Source organism: Poecilia latipinna, unplaced genomic scaffold, assembly GCF_001443285.1.
Source record: "Poecilia latipinna isolate Pla-1442-1.1 unplaced genomic scaffold, P_latipinna-1.0 Scaffold1343, whole genome shotgun sequence".
Lineage (NCBI taxonomy): Eukaryota > Metazoa > Chordata > Actinopteri > Cyprinodontiformes > Poeciliidae > Poecilia > Poecilia latipinna.
The window spans coordinates 162,139-179,422 of record NW_015113959.1 but is presented as its reverse complement, the minus strand read 5'-3'; the positions used below and the strand labels follow the sequence as shown (position 1 = coordinate 179,422).

The following is a 17,284-nucleotide window of genomic DNA, read 5'->3' as shown; positions in this document are numbered from 1 at the left end:
TAGGTTTCAAAAGCAGCTCTAACCAGTCTGAATTTAAAGGAACTAAGTGTTTCGGCTGTTTTACAGTTTTCTGGAAGTTTGTTCCAGATTTGTGATGCATAGAAGCTGAATGCTGCTTCTCCATGATGGATTCTGGTTCTGGGGAATGAGAGCAGAATGTAACCAGAAGACCTGGAAGGTTGATACAACAGCAGCAGATCTTTAATGTATTGTGGTGCTGAATTGATCAGTGATTTTTAAACTAACATAATTTTAAAGTCTATTCTCTTAGCTACAAGGAGCCAGTGTAGGGTCTTTAGAACTGGGTCGATGTGCTCCATCTTCCTGGTTTTAGTGAGAATGCAAGCAGCAGCGTTCTGGATCAGGAGAAGGGAAGATGAGCTGCAGGGAGTCTGCCGTCAGCCAGAGGAAACCCAGTTGGCAGTCTGACAGATCAGCTTCCTGTGTGTGTGGTGGAGGTCTGGGCGTGGTCCCTCCAGCAGCAACGACACAGACAGGCACACTTTCTCCAGAGGCCTCCTCCCTGGGACCGCCTCAGACCTCCTTCCTTTGTGATGGTGGACTTATCGAACCGCGCTCAGACTTTTCTCCAGCTGAGGTCATTGAAAACACTCTGAAGGCCGACTGTTTATGGAACGTTTCCCACCTTTTGTCACAACCACAAATTTAATTGAGATTTTATTTGAAAAATCATTATGAGGTGGTTAAAAAACTGAAAGAGGAAATATTTTTTGGGGGGGTGGGGGGGTCGTTGTGTGGAAAAAAAGGATACATGATTGTATTTTATTTTTTTCCAAACACAGCCACTTCCTCCTAAAAGTTTACTGTTAATATTCAGCTTGGACGATATGGCTGAAAAACATATCAAAATACAAGTCGACATTGATAATTATTGATTAGTTGTTTTTTTTAAACTCTTTTATCCACAGTTTATCCACAGTTTTTACTCTGCGCCATAGTGTTTTTATTTTTAAGCAGTTATGAGGCACAGAGGGAAAACTTTAAACTGCTGCTGCGGCAGTTACTCAGCAGATGGTTGCTAAGTAACCAAAGAATGAGTGAGCTAGTTGTTGCTAGGTAACCAGAGAGTGAGTTAGTTCTGAGTTCAGTGAATTTTTTAAATGTACAGACATATTATCTGCTGGTACTGATCACACGTCTATCGCAATACATATTGTTATTGATTTATTATCTAGCCCTAAGCTACCATTTTAAAGACATAAATGTTTACATTTTTGCTAATTTTTTCTTTGCATCACAGCTTAGGCTAAGTCAGATCACTGTGACCAGCTATTTTTAAGTTTTGCCACAAATTCTGAATTGTCAGATTTTTATTTGTAAAAAAGAGAAAAACGCATAACTTCACTCCTTCCCATAAATTTGTTTTAAATGGCATAAAGGAGAAGCCACAAGAAGCTTGATCCAACTGTACCAGAAAAAACATGTTACTCTAGGAACCAAGTCCAGGATTTCACTTCCTCTACTTCTGCAGTCACCTACTAGCAGGTGAAACAATACACTACCAAAACAATCACCTATCATGGCATGCAGCGTAGTGAAACTCAGCTTAATCAATCTAATATGCAGTGAAAACAATAATTGACTTGATTATTGCTTAAATTTTACAATTAAAAATCCTTGAAATTACCAAAAAGTTAATATTCCTAGTTATTAGACTAATAAAAAGCTCAATGCGATGTTATTGGGGCTGTAGTTACTCATATTTGGTGCTGATAATTTAACTTTCCTTGTGATCCCCCAGCAGTGCTGCAGTTTTACCCCCAGATACTTTTAAGGCTTCATCCTGAATTGCTGGTTTGTCCCAAAGCATCTGTGCCCTCATACTTCACACACAAAAGAATCCCGGGGGCAGAAATGACTGTTATTTTGTTGTTGTCGATTTCACAAAGGCACGCACCAGAGGGACACAGGCATCCAGAAATACACAGAGCCATGGTGAACGAATATAACCCGCGTGTATTTACAAAAGTCTATAAATACAAACTGCTTTCTTTAGCTGAGGCCAACACAGAGAGAGAGTGTGTGTGTGTGAGCCAGTAACCAGTTCAAACACACTACAGGCTGCTGCCCTAATGCCGTGTGGTCAGTGGAGTTGGACACACACACACACACTGACAGAGGCAATGATTGGAAAGGAGTAAAGTAATGAGAAGCAGGGAGAGAATGAAGAAACAGATGATGAAGTTTGAGCTAATTTTGAGATTTATTAGCGGACCATAAAACTTTCTCGCTGCCACTCCCGTCCAGTGAAGCTCATCAGAGTCTGAAGGTGATCATATAGGCTCAGCTCTGTTTTCATCATCTTATTTCTCACATATCAGGCAACAAAAAATATATTTTTGTACACTTTGTTTAGTTTTACAGGGGACCTGTTACGAACTTGTACTTTCATTTTGGGCTCTTCTGTTTCTAAAAATAACCCAAGTGCTTGAAAAACACACCCAGCTGTTTGTTGGCAATACGTCAATGGTTTTTGGTGATGGTCAGTGAGAAGCACTTCCCTTCACCTAGCAACCCCAGCAAACCCTGCCTGTTACCTAACAACTCAAGCTGAGCTCCAGCATGTTTGGCCAGCTGGTTTTACTGCTGTATGTGCTGTACAATGGCTGCTGGAAGAGATAACAGTTTTGTTGTTTACTTTCCATTTAAAAACCTCTTTCTGCATTCTTATTGGTTGTGTGGGAGGCTCCACTTCTGCTTTTCCAAGATGTACGGTTGTGTAATTGCACATCTGTTTTCACACGAGAGAGTAAACCCAAGGCCTACCATCTGGTTTGGTTTACAGCTTCTGTTTATTTGGACTTTGAATTCAGGTCAACTCCCAGAAGAGATGATTGAGATAAAAGCCAGTTTTTAAAAATATTTTCTGCCATTTGTAATTTCTTTTAAAGAAGAAAAAGCGAGAAAAAAATTATTGAAAATTACAAATTGAATTAGGTATGAAAAATAAAAAAAATTATTTCCTAGATTCAAGTAGTAATAGCAATAAACATTATAAAAGGGACAACGCAGTGCTCAAACATAAATGTCACCATTTGATTTGTTTTGCCAAAATTTAGCACTAGCTAATTCACATCTGCAGTTCCTTGGACTGGTCGTTATAATACAACACAATCATAAAATAAAACATAAAATATAACCCTACAAGTTGCTTTCTAGCTTATAAAATGTGAAGTACTTATTACTTTAGACCAACATTTAGCATTATAATTTTAATATTGGAGCAAAACCTAGAGAAACTCTGCTAGTTTATAAACAGTGAAGTACCAGAACAAGAGTCAAAGATGGGGAACCAAAATTTAGCTTTTTACTTTACAAATCTATAAGAAACTTAGCAACAGAACAACTGGAACATTTTGTTTTTCTTTCATTGTGCTTGTGTTGTTTTTTGTTTTTCTTTTAATTCATGTAAAGCACTGAGCTGCCATGTTGCTGAAATTTTGATAAATAAATAAATCTTCTGTTTTCTAATCACAGTACACAGACAAACACACATGGTCAAACAGTTAAATCTCTCATGGATCAAAGATGGGTGTTTTTTCCACTTTTCACTGAGATGTGTCCCGGTTGCTAAAGAAACGCTTGTGAAGTGTGTTTCCCCGCTGAGATTTTTAAATGAGTTCGACAGAGGTCCTGCTGTAGGTGTGCCTGTTCGCGCCACGCTAACATCAGCCTGAGCTTTTCAGAACAGGAACCTCTCCCTCCCTGGCTGCTTCTACTTCCAACTATTCTCCGTCTTTCATTCCCAACCACTCTTTTTATCTTTATTACCCTCCATCTATCCCTCTTCCTCACTCTCTCCCCTCCACCCTCGTCTGACCGTGAATGAATGCTCTCTGACTAGTGGAACATATGCTGCTGGTTGTTCAATACCCTCCCTCTGAGCGGGGGCACATCCACGCATGTGTGTGTGTGTGCGTGTGTGTTCATTGAAACATACGCCTCCTGTTGCACATCGGCCATCTGTTCCTTGAATGGACTGATGGAGTGCTGCTGTAACCATGACTATAGGCCATTCAGTCAAACTGCCCCTGCCTCCCTCTCTTTCTCTCTGTTTCTCTCTGTGTTTGTGTGTGTTTATGTTTAGGAATTGGCTGGCAGAGTGGAGGAATTCCCACATGTTGATAAAAGGATGCTGACCTTCCACGGCGACCTGCTCCTACTTTATCCAGTCCTCCTTTGGTCTCCACATTCACAGAGATTTGTTTTTACTGTAGCTGAGGAAGCAGTACCCATCGCCCAGCTGGAGCACTTATAAACCCCAGAGAAAGGGAAGCACAAAGTAATCAGAGAGCAACGCTGGAAAACACGAGGTAAACAAGAAAGAAAGATCACTTTACATTTGAAACTTCAAGTTTTGCAATATGAAAATATATCGTCACCTTCAAAAAATAAGGCTGTCAAAAATCAGGCAAAAGAAAAATTTCCACAAATCAGTTTCTTTCAATTTAAAAAACTTATAAAACTTTAATAAAAACTGCAGGTGTGTGTCTGTGTCTGGTAAATTTTTGGTTAAAACATGTTTGTTTTTCATTCAGTGGGTAGAAAATCCAGAAATTTTACTCAAGTAAGAGTAAAAATACTTCATAGTAAAATTACTCAAGTAACAGTAAAAAGTACAGCATAGTAAAAACACTCCTAAAAGTACTTTTTTCTTTCTTTTTTCAGAAAAAGTAACTCTTGCAAATGTAATTGAGTAAATGTAACTAGTTACTACCCAGCTCTGTTTATTACCAACTTATACACATGATTCCTCCATTTAATAACGTTCCCCTCTCACCGAAAGGACTGTGTGGGATGGTGTCTTTCTTTAAATCCCGCGCTGCCGTTCAAACATTTTCACTTGGATCTCTTTATTTTATTTTTTCTGTTTAGATTTTTTTCTTTAAAATTTATTCTTTTTAATTTTTATGAAGTGACCTTATGTGCCCTGAAAACACCTTTTAAATAAAATACATAATAACTACAATGCTGATGGAAGCGTTATGTATAGTTACCATGGTTACTGCTTCACGTGGTTACGCCCATCCGGGTATTTGTACTATTTTATATGTGTTTATGGGTGGCGACCAGGCGAACGAGCAGCTGCGCTCAATTTCCCGAAAATTGGGATTTATAAAGGAAAGGTGCGCAGGTTTGTGCGTACGCACCACGTCAAATAAATGATTTTTTTTTTTTTGTGCGCCGCACTTTTGTAAATTTATCGTACGCCAACACTTGGTGTGAAATCTGCGCACTCTTTTATATGTGAGGCCCCTGATCTTTTAAACTGTCACCTGTTTCTATGCGCCCTGATAAGCAAGCGGGAAGAAAAACAACAACCACGGCGGACGTTAATGAGGATTAAGTTATTGAACTCCTGCTCCAGTCGGACAACAACTTCGACATCGTAAGCTATGCTACACCGTTAGCATCCATGTTTACTTCCGCAAACACTAAGCACTTCTTCTTCTGAGCTCGCTCTCTATGTGTGACGTTGTTGCGCCCTCTACTGCGCTACACTTTTAGGACACTTTTCAGGTCGTTTCAAGTCATTTGGAAATCTGAACGACTACGCCAAAAATAATCTGATTTGATTTAAAAAGAAATCGAATTTGGGTCACTTCAGGCTGCAGTGTGAACGTACCCTTAGTTTTTTAGATGGATCACAAGCTGTGTGTTTACCCTGAGCCCACCCCCATACCTCCTGAAAAGTGGCCTTCCCGCATGCCTGGACACACACACACACACACACACACACACACACACACACACACACACACACACACACACACACACACACACACAGAGCAGTGGTGCAACAGTGAAAATGAATATTGAGTTTCAACTGTCTCTAACCACTGGTCTATTCATCTGCGCCCTCATCAGACCATTCAGCGGCCCCACCCTCACACACACTCTGCCCCACCCAGCGCAGTGGTCTGCTGGCCATATGTCAGCCCCATCTCCTCCGGGACACCTCTCCTGGGACCCCTGCTCCTTTTGTGTTTTTATGTGTGTGTGCACGTCTCATCCCGCTATCTCCGATCTAAATGTACCACACTGAGTCAGGAATGAAGAAGGCACGACCACATAACACAGACTTATCTTCAATATTCTTTACGTTTCTGGTTTGTTGGGAGGAGAAAAAAAACAGAGCAGGAGTTTAATGTGAACCGGCTGAAAACAGTGGCAGGCCCCTGTTTTCCTGTAGGGCAGCACTGACTTTGATATTTGGAGACATGGCTGTAAAATATGAATATGCGATGCGGGGAGTTGACGTTGTGGCGTCTGTGTGCATCTCTGTGTAGAAACATTAATGTAAACAGGCTCTAAAAAGAGCAAAAGCTGCTTTTTTTTAGCAGCAGACATGAGGAGCATTATTGTTTTCTGGGCCTTTATGGCATTTATACATGTGGTTCCTACTAATACTGCTACTTATCTTGTAATTATCAGCTTTATCTATTCTCCAGCATGTTTGTTCAATTTATTATGTCTTTGATTCACCAGAACTGCAGGGCAGTATCAGGACAAAAAATGCATTTATTCATTTCTTCACCATTTCAACAGTAAGATCTTATATTTTGTCAGACTCTGTAGAAAGTTTCTGCTTGATTTAATTAAAACAATGTTCACAAAAACATCCCTCTCTCTCTCTCTCTCTCTTTCTACATATATAAAGCTATGGAAAAAAAACTAAGAGTACACTGCACTGAACAACATTGAAAACCTGGTTATTCCACCAAATATTGGTTTCTGAACTCTTCCTGAGTTAAAACATTAATATTGTTGTTTCTAATGAATGTGAACTTGTTTTCTTTGCTTTGTTTGAGGTCTGAAAGCTCTGCATCTTTGTTATTTTGACCATTTCTCATTTCCTGCGAATAAATACTAAATTTTTCATTTTGGAGACACGTTGTCAGTAATTCATAGAATAAAAGAGCAATGTTCACTTTGCTCAAAGATATACATGTAAAATCTAAAACCAGAGAAACTGATAATCTTATGTGGTCTCTTAATGTGTGTGTGTATATATATATATATATAATTTTTTATTTATGTATTTTTTATTTTAAAAACATTATTACAAATTTTTTTTAATTTTTGAAATTTTAAAAATTGTAAAAAAAAAAAAATTATTAAAAAAAATATTTTAAAAATAAAAATACATGTTCAAAAATATTTCAAATAAACAATTCTAGGCCTGGTATTATATAATGATAATAAAGCATTTTATTTGTCGCCGCCTTTCAAAACACCCCAGGACACTTTAAAGCATTAAAAGTGTAAAATAATCTTGGGGAAACTAGTTTGAGTGTTTTAGTCTGTGTTTTTGTTGTTCTTGTCCTGAAATGAGCCGAATAAGTTTATGGCTCTCAGGAACTGGAGTTGGACCATAAATGTCTGTTTGGTCCAACAGCCAGGAACAAACATGAGTTTGTTTCAACTCTTTTTTATGTTTGGTGGTTTCTACATTTCATATCTGTGGTTTTCAGAGCGACCGACACCAAGTTGCTCTCCTTCTTGTCCGATCCATTCATAGTCGTTCTGTCTTTTCTGTTTCCAGGATGTTTTGGGTTTAATCTGTCGATCGCTCTCCTGGCAGCGCTTTGTGTTTGTGTCGGTTTGGTTTCATTAAGGCGGCCTGTTTTCTCCAGATGCCTCCCTCCTGCCTGGGCCTAAAGGACACGCGTGACGAACGCTCTGCATTAATAAGTGACGTAGCCTCACATCGTGGCCATTCAGGAGGTTTTCATGCTCAGATTGTAAACCAAACCTGCGTGAGAGCGTCGACGTGATTTCTGTGTGTGTGGTAGAAAACATTCAGGGCTTCCCTCTGACACAACACTGTTTTTATTTATTGGCACGTCCTTGTTGTTTGGCAAGCTGAGGCTCATTTCAAGTTGTTGTTCTTTGTTTGTGCACAAACCAAAATCCATGCATGTTCTTTACAATTATCCGGTTTCATTTTTTTTGATTTGGCTGCATCCCCTCTCAGTAGCCTAGGTAATGCTAAACACAACATGGAAGGAAATTTGTGTTTGGTCCAACGTTGCTTTGTTGTAACAATGGTTCTTGGCAATAAATCACATGCGGCTGGAAATTCAGTTTATTTCCACTTAAATGCTGCCACATTTATGAGGAAAAATGTTGAGCAATAGAGGTTGGTATGCAAGTTACTCCCATAAAAAGCTTGATAAAGCCTATCTGCCATTGCCAAGCAGTTTTTTTGGAGGAACCAGTGTGATGTGCGAGGCGTCGCCCTCTCTGAGGAATGAGGCTGCTCAGGCCTGCTCGCTTAATTTCAACTAAAGTTCATTTATTTGTTTACACGATAAAAACACAAAACAAACGAAAAAGAAACGTCACGTTAAAGCTGCTTTATGTAACGTATATAAAGATATATTTTTTTACATATTTGTTGAAATTGTCATTATGTTGTGATAGTTTAATTAGAGAAAAGAAAAGTCCCAACACTGATGAGAAACAACCAATCAGAGCCAGGAGGCAGGGCTTACACTGCAAAACATTTGAGCCACATTTAGTTGTGTCTAGTATCTTTTACTCTTTGGATCTTTTAATTTTTGGTCACTCTGCCCACTGTTGGTTATAACCTCATTTAAAAACCTTTATTTGTATTTGATTTCTGGCGTGTCGTTGAAGCTTCAACTCGCGGCTCCTTCTGGCTCTCGCTGCATCTCAACAGACTCGGTGGTGAAGATAAAACTCGTCTTCAGGCTCGATTATGAAGCTCCTGCTTTGTGTTTCTTGGCTCTGTTGAAAAGCAGCTGGCAGCAGCAGAAGAAAACATTCAAACAGGCGTGATGAAGACGATGTATCTCTGGGAATGTGGAGGCGGTAAATCAGCTAAACCATAGAAAACATTTAGCAAACAGAATTAAAGATTGCGGCGTTCTGAACTGGTTTATCGTAGCTTCATCTGGCGTGTTTTTGTTAGCATCTTAGCAACAAACTTTAAACTTCGCAACCTTTCTCCAAGTCTTTATTATTTATTTAGTTATCTCTTTATGTCAGCCTTCATTTTTAGACAATTCTCCCCTCTTTCAAAAAAGTATTTGGAATCCTACAGTCTTTTTTTTTAGGGTTTACTTTTGTACTTTAGATGTTTCAGTTTTAAAATCAACACAAAACCCAGTTTTCAAAAGATCATTTTTATTTCTTGAAAGAAGAAAGCTATCCAACCCAACATTGTCCTGTAGGAAAATAAACTTTCCTACCTTGTGAAAGTTTAAAATAACTGTGATTAACCACATTTATTGGCTACCAGCCACACCCTGACCTGACTGCAGACATGAATCAGCTGAATGCAACGCTGCTGACATGAAGTGTCAAAGATTTCAAAAAGGAAATGGTTACAGAGGCATTTGTCTAATTTATTTTAGCCTTGCAGTTTTACATGTTTGTCTAATATTGAGTGAGTTTCTGTGTCTGTAACCTGCATTAACTCAGTGACTTTTCCTGTCTGCTGCTATTTTCCTGTTCATCCCGATTACAAGATAAAAATCAAAAAAATTTCTGGATAAATTCAAGAGGCCTGCCAAAGCGGCCGTATCGGTTGGAACCCAGCGTTCTGATCCAACATGGTTCACTAACATGGACTTACTGCATTCACTATGCTAACATTAGTGTATAAACTAAAACTAGCCAAAATGCTAAGGTTAGCTTAAATGCTGTAAGTAGATCTAGTCCATTCAACAAAGCTAATAAACAAAAAAATAGCTAAAATGCTTATTTTAGGTACAATGCTAATGTTATCATGAGGGTTATCAATAGCATATTGTGTTGGTGCTACCAATACAATGAGAGTTATCACTAGCAAGTTGACTAACACAAAATTACTCCTTTCAATATGCTAGCATTAGTGTATAAACTATAGACATTTAGCCAAAATGCTAAGGTTAGCTATCTTAGCTGGTTATCATCAGCACATTTGTTTACATCGACTTAATCCATTCAGTGTAATAAATGTAGCTAATAAGTCAAAAATGAGCCAAAATGCTTATTTTGGGTATAAAGCAAATGTTAGCACCATGGCTATCAGTAGTATATTGAGTCACTAGCATGTTGTTGCTACCAGTAGGGTGAAGGTTGTCACTAGCATGTTGACCAACACAAAATTACTCCATTCAGTGTGTTAACATTAGTGTTTAAGCTAAAATGAGTCGTAATGCTGAGATTAGCTTCAATTAAATCCTGTTAGCAGCATGTTTATCACCAGCATGTTTGTTTACATCGATCTAGTCCATTCAGTGTAATAAATGTAGCTAATAAGTCAAAACAATTAGCTAATTAGCACAGTCTTGAGGCATTGAAGGTCAGAAATGCTTATTTTAGGTGCTAGAAGAATGTTAGCATGAGGGCTACAGCTAGCATATTGAGTCACTAGCATCTTGATGCTACCAGTAGGAGTTGATTGGTCCATTCAGTCTGCTAACAGCTCTGTTGTTTTGTCACTTATTTTGCCAAACTCATGTTTGCAGGTGTAAGGTGGGTTTCATTGACTGTCGTTTTGTTTTATATTTATTACAGCTTAGAAAAAAAAAATAAAGTTAAACTTGGCATCAAGAGTTTAACCTGCAGCATTGTAGTTATGTAAATGTTTGAAAGTTGGTTCAGGTTTTAAAAGCTTTGACTGAATTTCATGTTTGGATCAAAAACAAAAGGAGAAGCCAAGCAGAGCAGCTGTGGTTCTGGTTCTGCTCTGAATCGGATCACCGGTTCCAGTTGCTGCCCTCTTCCTCGTCTTTCTGGCACTAATGTGTTGATGGGTGAATTATGACACTTTCACTTGGCTTTTCTCTCTTCCTCTCCTCATTTGCCTTGCTCTGTAACGCTCTAACCCTCCGCAGATGACCGTCGGATAGACTTCCTCTGAAGTGCAGATGGGTCACACGCATGGGGCCCGGGTTAACGGGCCGGCAGGTTGGGGAGGTGGAGATCACAAGGTCACGGCAAAAGGTCAGGATAACTGGGAAGTCCTCAAGCTCAGCGGAGGCCCACTCGTCTGATGCTGCTTCTGCGGAAACTCCTGAACAAATAAATCTGCCTCGGTTTCACATTTTATAGGTAAAAATTACCACAGATTGACTGTCAGGAAAACATTTTATAATGTTTGGAGCTCTTTAGCATCTGATTTTAAGAGCAGCAAAATATTTACTTCACAGCTGAAGAGCTGGCTGAACCAGAACCGTTCTCGCTTTTAAATGTAATTCTTTTGATTCAGTAGCTTAAATATGTTGTTTCATGTCATGTTTTTATGGTTTTATTGTATTTACTGTTTCATTCAAACCAACTGTTAAAGCTCCTTCTAGAGATTTAGCTTTGGTTATAAACTCTGGCTACATTTCCATCACTAATATGAGCAAATCTTTGTTTATATTCTGCTAATGTTGAAAAAAAAAAAACCTCAACTGCTGTGTTTCCATTAAATGAAATTAAAATCACCTGAATAAGCTTGTTTATGCAATAAGAAATTAAAAGTCATGGCAGAGATGAATGTAAACGGATATAATTCAAACATGGCGCTCATCATCCATCAGAGGAGTCGCTGGCGTCTTATTCAGGCGCCGCAGCAGCTTCATACGTGGCGCTTTGGGGAAATTATAGTTGATTTTAACAGAAGAGTTTGGATTCAACACATTCGAATAAGAACCTTGAGCTGGACATCGCTACTTCCTGTTATCGTCTTTGTCGTTCTCCCCAGTAGTAACGTCGGGTTGATGGTCATGTGACTCCTGTGATGCGAAAAAAAATCTGTTTATTTTAATAAAACCACCTGATCCTAATGCAAAAACCTTTTTTCAAAATGTGTGTTTCTTTTAAGTGAATTTATTTTCTGAATTTAAATTTGCGTAATTTTATGGTTAAATTGAATACAGCTCTTGTTATGCAGGCACCAGATTGTCTCGATGTTTCTCACATTTGATCCTATAAAAAACTTTTTTGGGATTTTTATTCAAATCTGTACACAATGTTTGCTACCAGCAGAAAAAGGATAAGTAATGACAGCTCTGTAAAAACCATAATATACCACTTAAACTGATCAGTTTGTCTGATTTTACTCTTTACAGGTTTGATAAAATGAACATTGTTATTTTATTCTGTGAACCACTGACAGCATGTCTCTGAAGTTACAAAAAAAGTTTTTATTTGCAGAAAATGAGAAATGGTCAAAATAACAAGAGATGCAGAGTTTTCAGACCTCAAATAACGCAAAGAGAACAAGTTTATATTCATTTATAAACAGCAATACTAATGTTTTAACTTGGGAAGAGTTCAGAAATCAGTATTTGGTGGAAAAACCAGGAGGTTTTCAGTGGGTTCAGGCGTTAACCACCTAAAAGTCGGTAACAAAAGCTGAGAACAATCATGGAAATAAATAAGTAAAATAAACTGATTTGTTGCCGTTTCAGTTCTAAAAACAATCATTCTCTCATCAGACATTTTTGCGGTAACATGAAATATCGGGTCACTTTAGATGACCTTTAATGTTGTTGTTCATGAAGGTTTTCTCCTGCTCTGCCAGGTTCGTCTGAACTTTTCCTGCTGTTCTCAGACAAGAGGCCACACAAGACAAGCATGCTTCACATTTCAGCCATTAGACGAAGAACTGGGGAAACATTTGTCATAAACAGACATTTCTGAGTTCAGCGCAGCAGCTGCGGTCTTTTCCTCCAGCTTCGGTTGCAAATCGTTTCCTCCAGACTCTTTGATCTCAGAGGAAGGTGTTGGAGAGAGAGAGACTGTCGGCGTCTGGTCGTCTTCTTCCAACCGAGCACCTTCAGGCGAGGCTGGGAGGCAAACTGCTCCTCAGGGTTCAGTCACTTAGGAAGGAGTTTGATTTAAAAAAGTTTGACCTTATTAACTGTGTGTGTGTGTGCGTGTGTGTGTTTAAAGCTGCTCAGCAGGTCGACTCGTCCTGCTCTTTGATAAACTCAGACGCTTCCCTTTAGCGCCTGACTGACGAAATGCAAACCGTCACCTTGTGCTGCAGCTCTGAGGGAAATGCTGCAGCACATCAGGGACTCGATTCACCTGAAAACAATTCAACTACCTGCTTCACTCGGCCAGAGATGAAATGAGAGGTCAGCTTTCAAAAATGATTTTCTACATGCTACCCATACATTTTTCAAACTAAATATTTGGCTAGAAATCGAAATACTTGGCTCCAAATTAAATATTTATTTGAGAATAAAATACTTTACAAACGGAATATTTAGGTTTCAAATATTTAGATCTCAAACTAAATATTTAGTTTGAAAAACTATCATAAATATTTAATTTGGAGTTAAATGTTTAGTTTTCTAACTAAATATTTCATTTGAAAGATAAATATTGAAAGTAGAATTTATTTCCCAAGTAAATATTCAATTTGGAGCAAAATATTTATTTTTGCAAAATAATTGTTTAATTCCCAGATAAACTTTTAAATTTGGAGTTAAATATTTACTTTTCGAATTAAGTTCAATGTTTAGTTTGGAGCATTTATAAATAATATGGTGAAAATATTACTTTTCTCTGTCAAAGTCCAAATAAACCAAAGTTTTGCTTTTAATTTTTTACAGTGTAACTTTACAAACGTCACTCCAGACCTGGAAACTTTAAAAATAATTTATTTTTGGAGTGAAATCGACTTTGTTCAATGAATCTGTTTGTTCTCCCTTTAATTTGTGATATTATCTTTAATTTATTTCCTAAACGTAGCAGCAGCTCTCATTCTGGCTCAGCAGTGATAATTAGATTAGAGCAGAGAAATCACAAAGGAGTTTGAGTTTTCACACTCAGACGACGAGTGAGATGCAGATCAGAGAGACAAAGTCACAAAGAAACTTTAAATAGGACAAATGAGGCTCTTTAGCATGTAGCTGCTGACAGGAACAGGAAGAGAGGCAGAGATTAAAGGAGCAGAAATTAACAACTCAGATTTATTTCCAACTCAGACCCAGATAAATAAGTTTCGCCTCGACACTGAAGCTTTGTCTGTTTTCTATTTTTATTTCTGCCAAACAGAGGCGTCTCTGTCTGCTGGGCTTTTCATAGATCTGGTCCTGAGTGGGAATATAAATAAAGGCAGCAGCAAAGAGACGATGGTTGTTATGGTTCATGACTCGTTTCATCCAGTAGAAATGAGAAACTTTTGGTAAAAATATGTTTTTGTAAAAGTCAAGAGGAGAAGCAGAAAACATTTTATTGAAAGGAATCAAACAGAGATAAATAAAGCAACATGTTAGATCCACTGTAGATGGAGAAAGCAATAAAAAAATCTGACATTTTCTAAAAAAAAAAAAAAGGAATTTATGACTGAAAGTTCAAAATATACTAGAAAAAAAATATTTTTACATATTTTTTTTTACTTTTGAAACTCAAATTTCCATGATTGTCCTTGAAAATTTCTGAGATTAATCTCAACTTCAGTTTTCCCCAGTAAATCTTTGTCTAAACTTTTCTTCTAGAAAATTTCTGAAATTAATCTTAAAATATTTCATTTTTTTAGATTTATTCCTCTTTTTTTCCAATCTACATTGAACCTCATACGTCATCATAGTTAAGATGTTAATCCACACAAATTATTGAAATTAATGAAAAAAGGGTCTTTTTTTAATCTTATCCTGACTTCTCTGCTAGAAGTGATGACAAAAAAAGAAAGTACAACCTTCGTTCTTTTGGAGGATTAAATAATCTGTTTTGCTCCAAATACAAAACTATTTTAACCCAACTTCAACTTTTTTATGTTATTTATAAAATAAAGCCAGACGGAAAACTGTGAGAAATAAATGAATAGATGCCGCAAAATGGCTGCTGGAAAAGACGATTGTTTTGTTGTTATCATCCAGAAATAACTTGCTGCGTTCTTGTTGGTTGTGCAGGAGGCTCCACTTCTGCTTTTCAGATATGTACGGTTGTATAATTTTGCATGTTTGCAGCCGTTTTCTTGTACAAGTGTAAACGTTGAGTTGGGGTTGTGAATATAAAGTGGCAGAGGCCTTAAAACCGCTCAGTCAGAACTAAAATCTCATTATCTGGACATTAAATTTGTGTAAAATTGTAACGAGCCTGCGTTGTGTAGCTTATTCATTAGAGGATCACCTCCTGCGGTCAGTGAGGTGTGAACCCCAGAGGCTCCGCCCTCTTCCACTTCCACACCAGTCCAGGTGGCGAAGCCCCACTGTGCGACACTTTCCACCAGTATGAGGAGCTGCTCCACATTTGGATACCAGCAGGTGGAAATGTCTCCTTCTCAGCAGATATTAAGATAATCAGGTCTGAATGATGAAATGAAAAACCTCCTAATCTGTGAGGAAGGCCCAGTGGACTCCAGGTCTGACCCGTTAATGCTCAGATATCGACCGGGTTCTGGATGATCTGGGTCGTCTGACGCCTGCTGTTCGTACCAACGTCTGTCTGAGCTTCAACCGGAGTCTTACTTTAGGTCGACTGTCTCTCTGTGCTGCCGCTCTGCAGATAAATATGTCACCATCACTGCACACAGTGTGTGTGTGTGTGTGTGTGTGTGTGTGTGTGTGTGTGTGTGTGTGTGTGTGTGTGTGTGTGCTCCAGATTACCAACGAATCTCTTATTTTAATCCGGACTGTAACAAAAATGCTCTGAGCGTCTTATTTTAGACTTTGGGTTCATTCAGGAAGCAGAATCTGAACATTTGTGGAAGAAAGTAGCCAAATGTCACTAGATGTGACCCTGTGACCATCAGGGGTCAAGGTTCAAATTCTTGGACTGCCTGACAGGCGGAGACTTGTGCTGCCAAAACCACGGAGCTCTCAGTTAACAGAAACTGAGTTTAGACATTTAAATACATCTGATTAATGGAAACACTGCAATTTAATCAGTCAAGTTTGTTTTAAATCACATTTCAGCAACAAGGAAGATCAAAGTGTTTTAAGTCATAAAGACACAAAGTCAATAAAACCAGTAAATGTTTTGTCACTACACATCAGAGTGTTGGTCAGTGTTTCATTTATTAAGGCTAAAAAACAAACCTAACAGCTGGTTTTAGTCTAGATTTAAAGGAACTCTGTGTTTTGGGTGTTTTGCTGTTTTCTAGAAGTGCATAGAAGATTTCAGTAAAATGTTTTTGAGGAGATTTTTCAGCCGTTTTCAAATGGATCAGATGTCAAACTCTTCTTGGGAAATCCAGATCATGAATGCTCTTAAAGGGCCGGTTGTTCCAGAATGCATTGATAAAACCTGTTAAACTGTTAAAATATAAATTCTTGAAATTAAATTATATTATTGAGCATCTTTTCAGGGCCTTCATTATTTTGTGATTCTATTTGTGATTTTTTTTGCAATAAAAAAGTGTTTGTGGTTCTAATGTGGAAATATTTGCGCTTTATTACTCGTGGTATAGCGCTGACATCAGTTAAAGCTGAGGCAGATGTTTAGTACAAGTAAAGTTTTTGACAATTTTTGAGAAAAATCTGCAATAAACTCCTAATTATGTGTTGGTGCAGAAAAGTGCAGGGATAATTTTAGTATTCATTGTGATAAAAACATCATAGATTCACTTTGGGAGTTTTCTGGCCAACCAACCACAGGGTCCTGAAACCCAGTGGAGAAAGTCTGCCAGACTTTTTCCTTCCACTCAACCTTCCATTTGGATGCTGCTCTCTGAGCCAGCCTCTGGTGGCTGCTCCGATTTATATTTTAAGTATTGAAATCTGATTTTTGTCCCCTTGTTTGATGAATCAACATGTTTATGTTTAAATTGAATTACTGGAATAAATCACCTTTTTATGAGATTCAATGTACTGAAATGCAGCTTTATATGTTAAACCTGATTAAACTGTTCAGGAATCATTAATTTCATGTTTCTTTTCAGTTCAGTATCATCCAGTTTGTTGTTCTTTATGTCTCGTGTACAAATATTTCTCTTGACTCTTTAATAATTTTGTGGACAATTTTTAACCCTTTTTAAATAGTTATTTTAAAATGTTCTATCTTTTTTTAAAATAATAAATTGAACAATTAAGGTTATTTAATATCACATTTTGTACAACTTTCGTTGCATTTTGAAAACGGGGTTTTAATGAAGTCGCAGCAACAATTCAGCTTCTTGTTCGCAACTATTTGATTTTACTTTCTTGGTCTTTGGCGCCCTCTGTCGGTCAATGTTTTTACTGCACACATTTTTATACACATGAAATGTCTTCAGACGTGTTAAATTCCCACAGTGATTTTAAAATGAGGTTTAAATTACTTTTAAAAGTGCAGCTAAGCGTCTTGAGTTGCTTTAGCTTCAGCAGAC

General features: G+C 37.9%; 1 long non-coding RNA gene across 1 annotated transcript; it reads left to right on the top strand.

The window, feature by feature from the left end:
• Nucleotides 1-3,487: 3,487 nt before the first annotated feature.
• LOC106961854 (uncharacterized) lies at nucleotides 3,488-11,462 on the top strand. The gene is made up of 2 exons (XR_001427843.1): nucleotides 3,488-4,334; nucleotides 10,872-11,462. It is a non-coding gene; the product is annotated as an uncharacterized LOC106961854 (long non-coding RNA).
• Nucleotides 11,463-17,284: the final 5,822 nt, after the last annotated feature.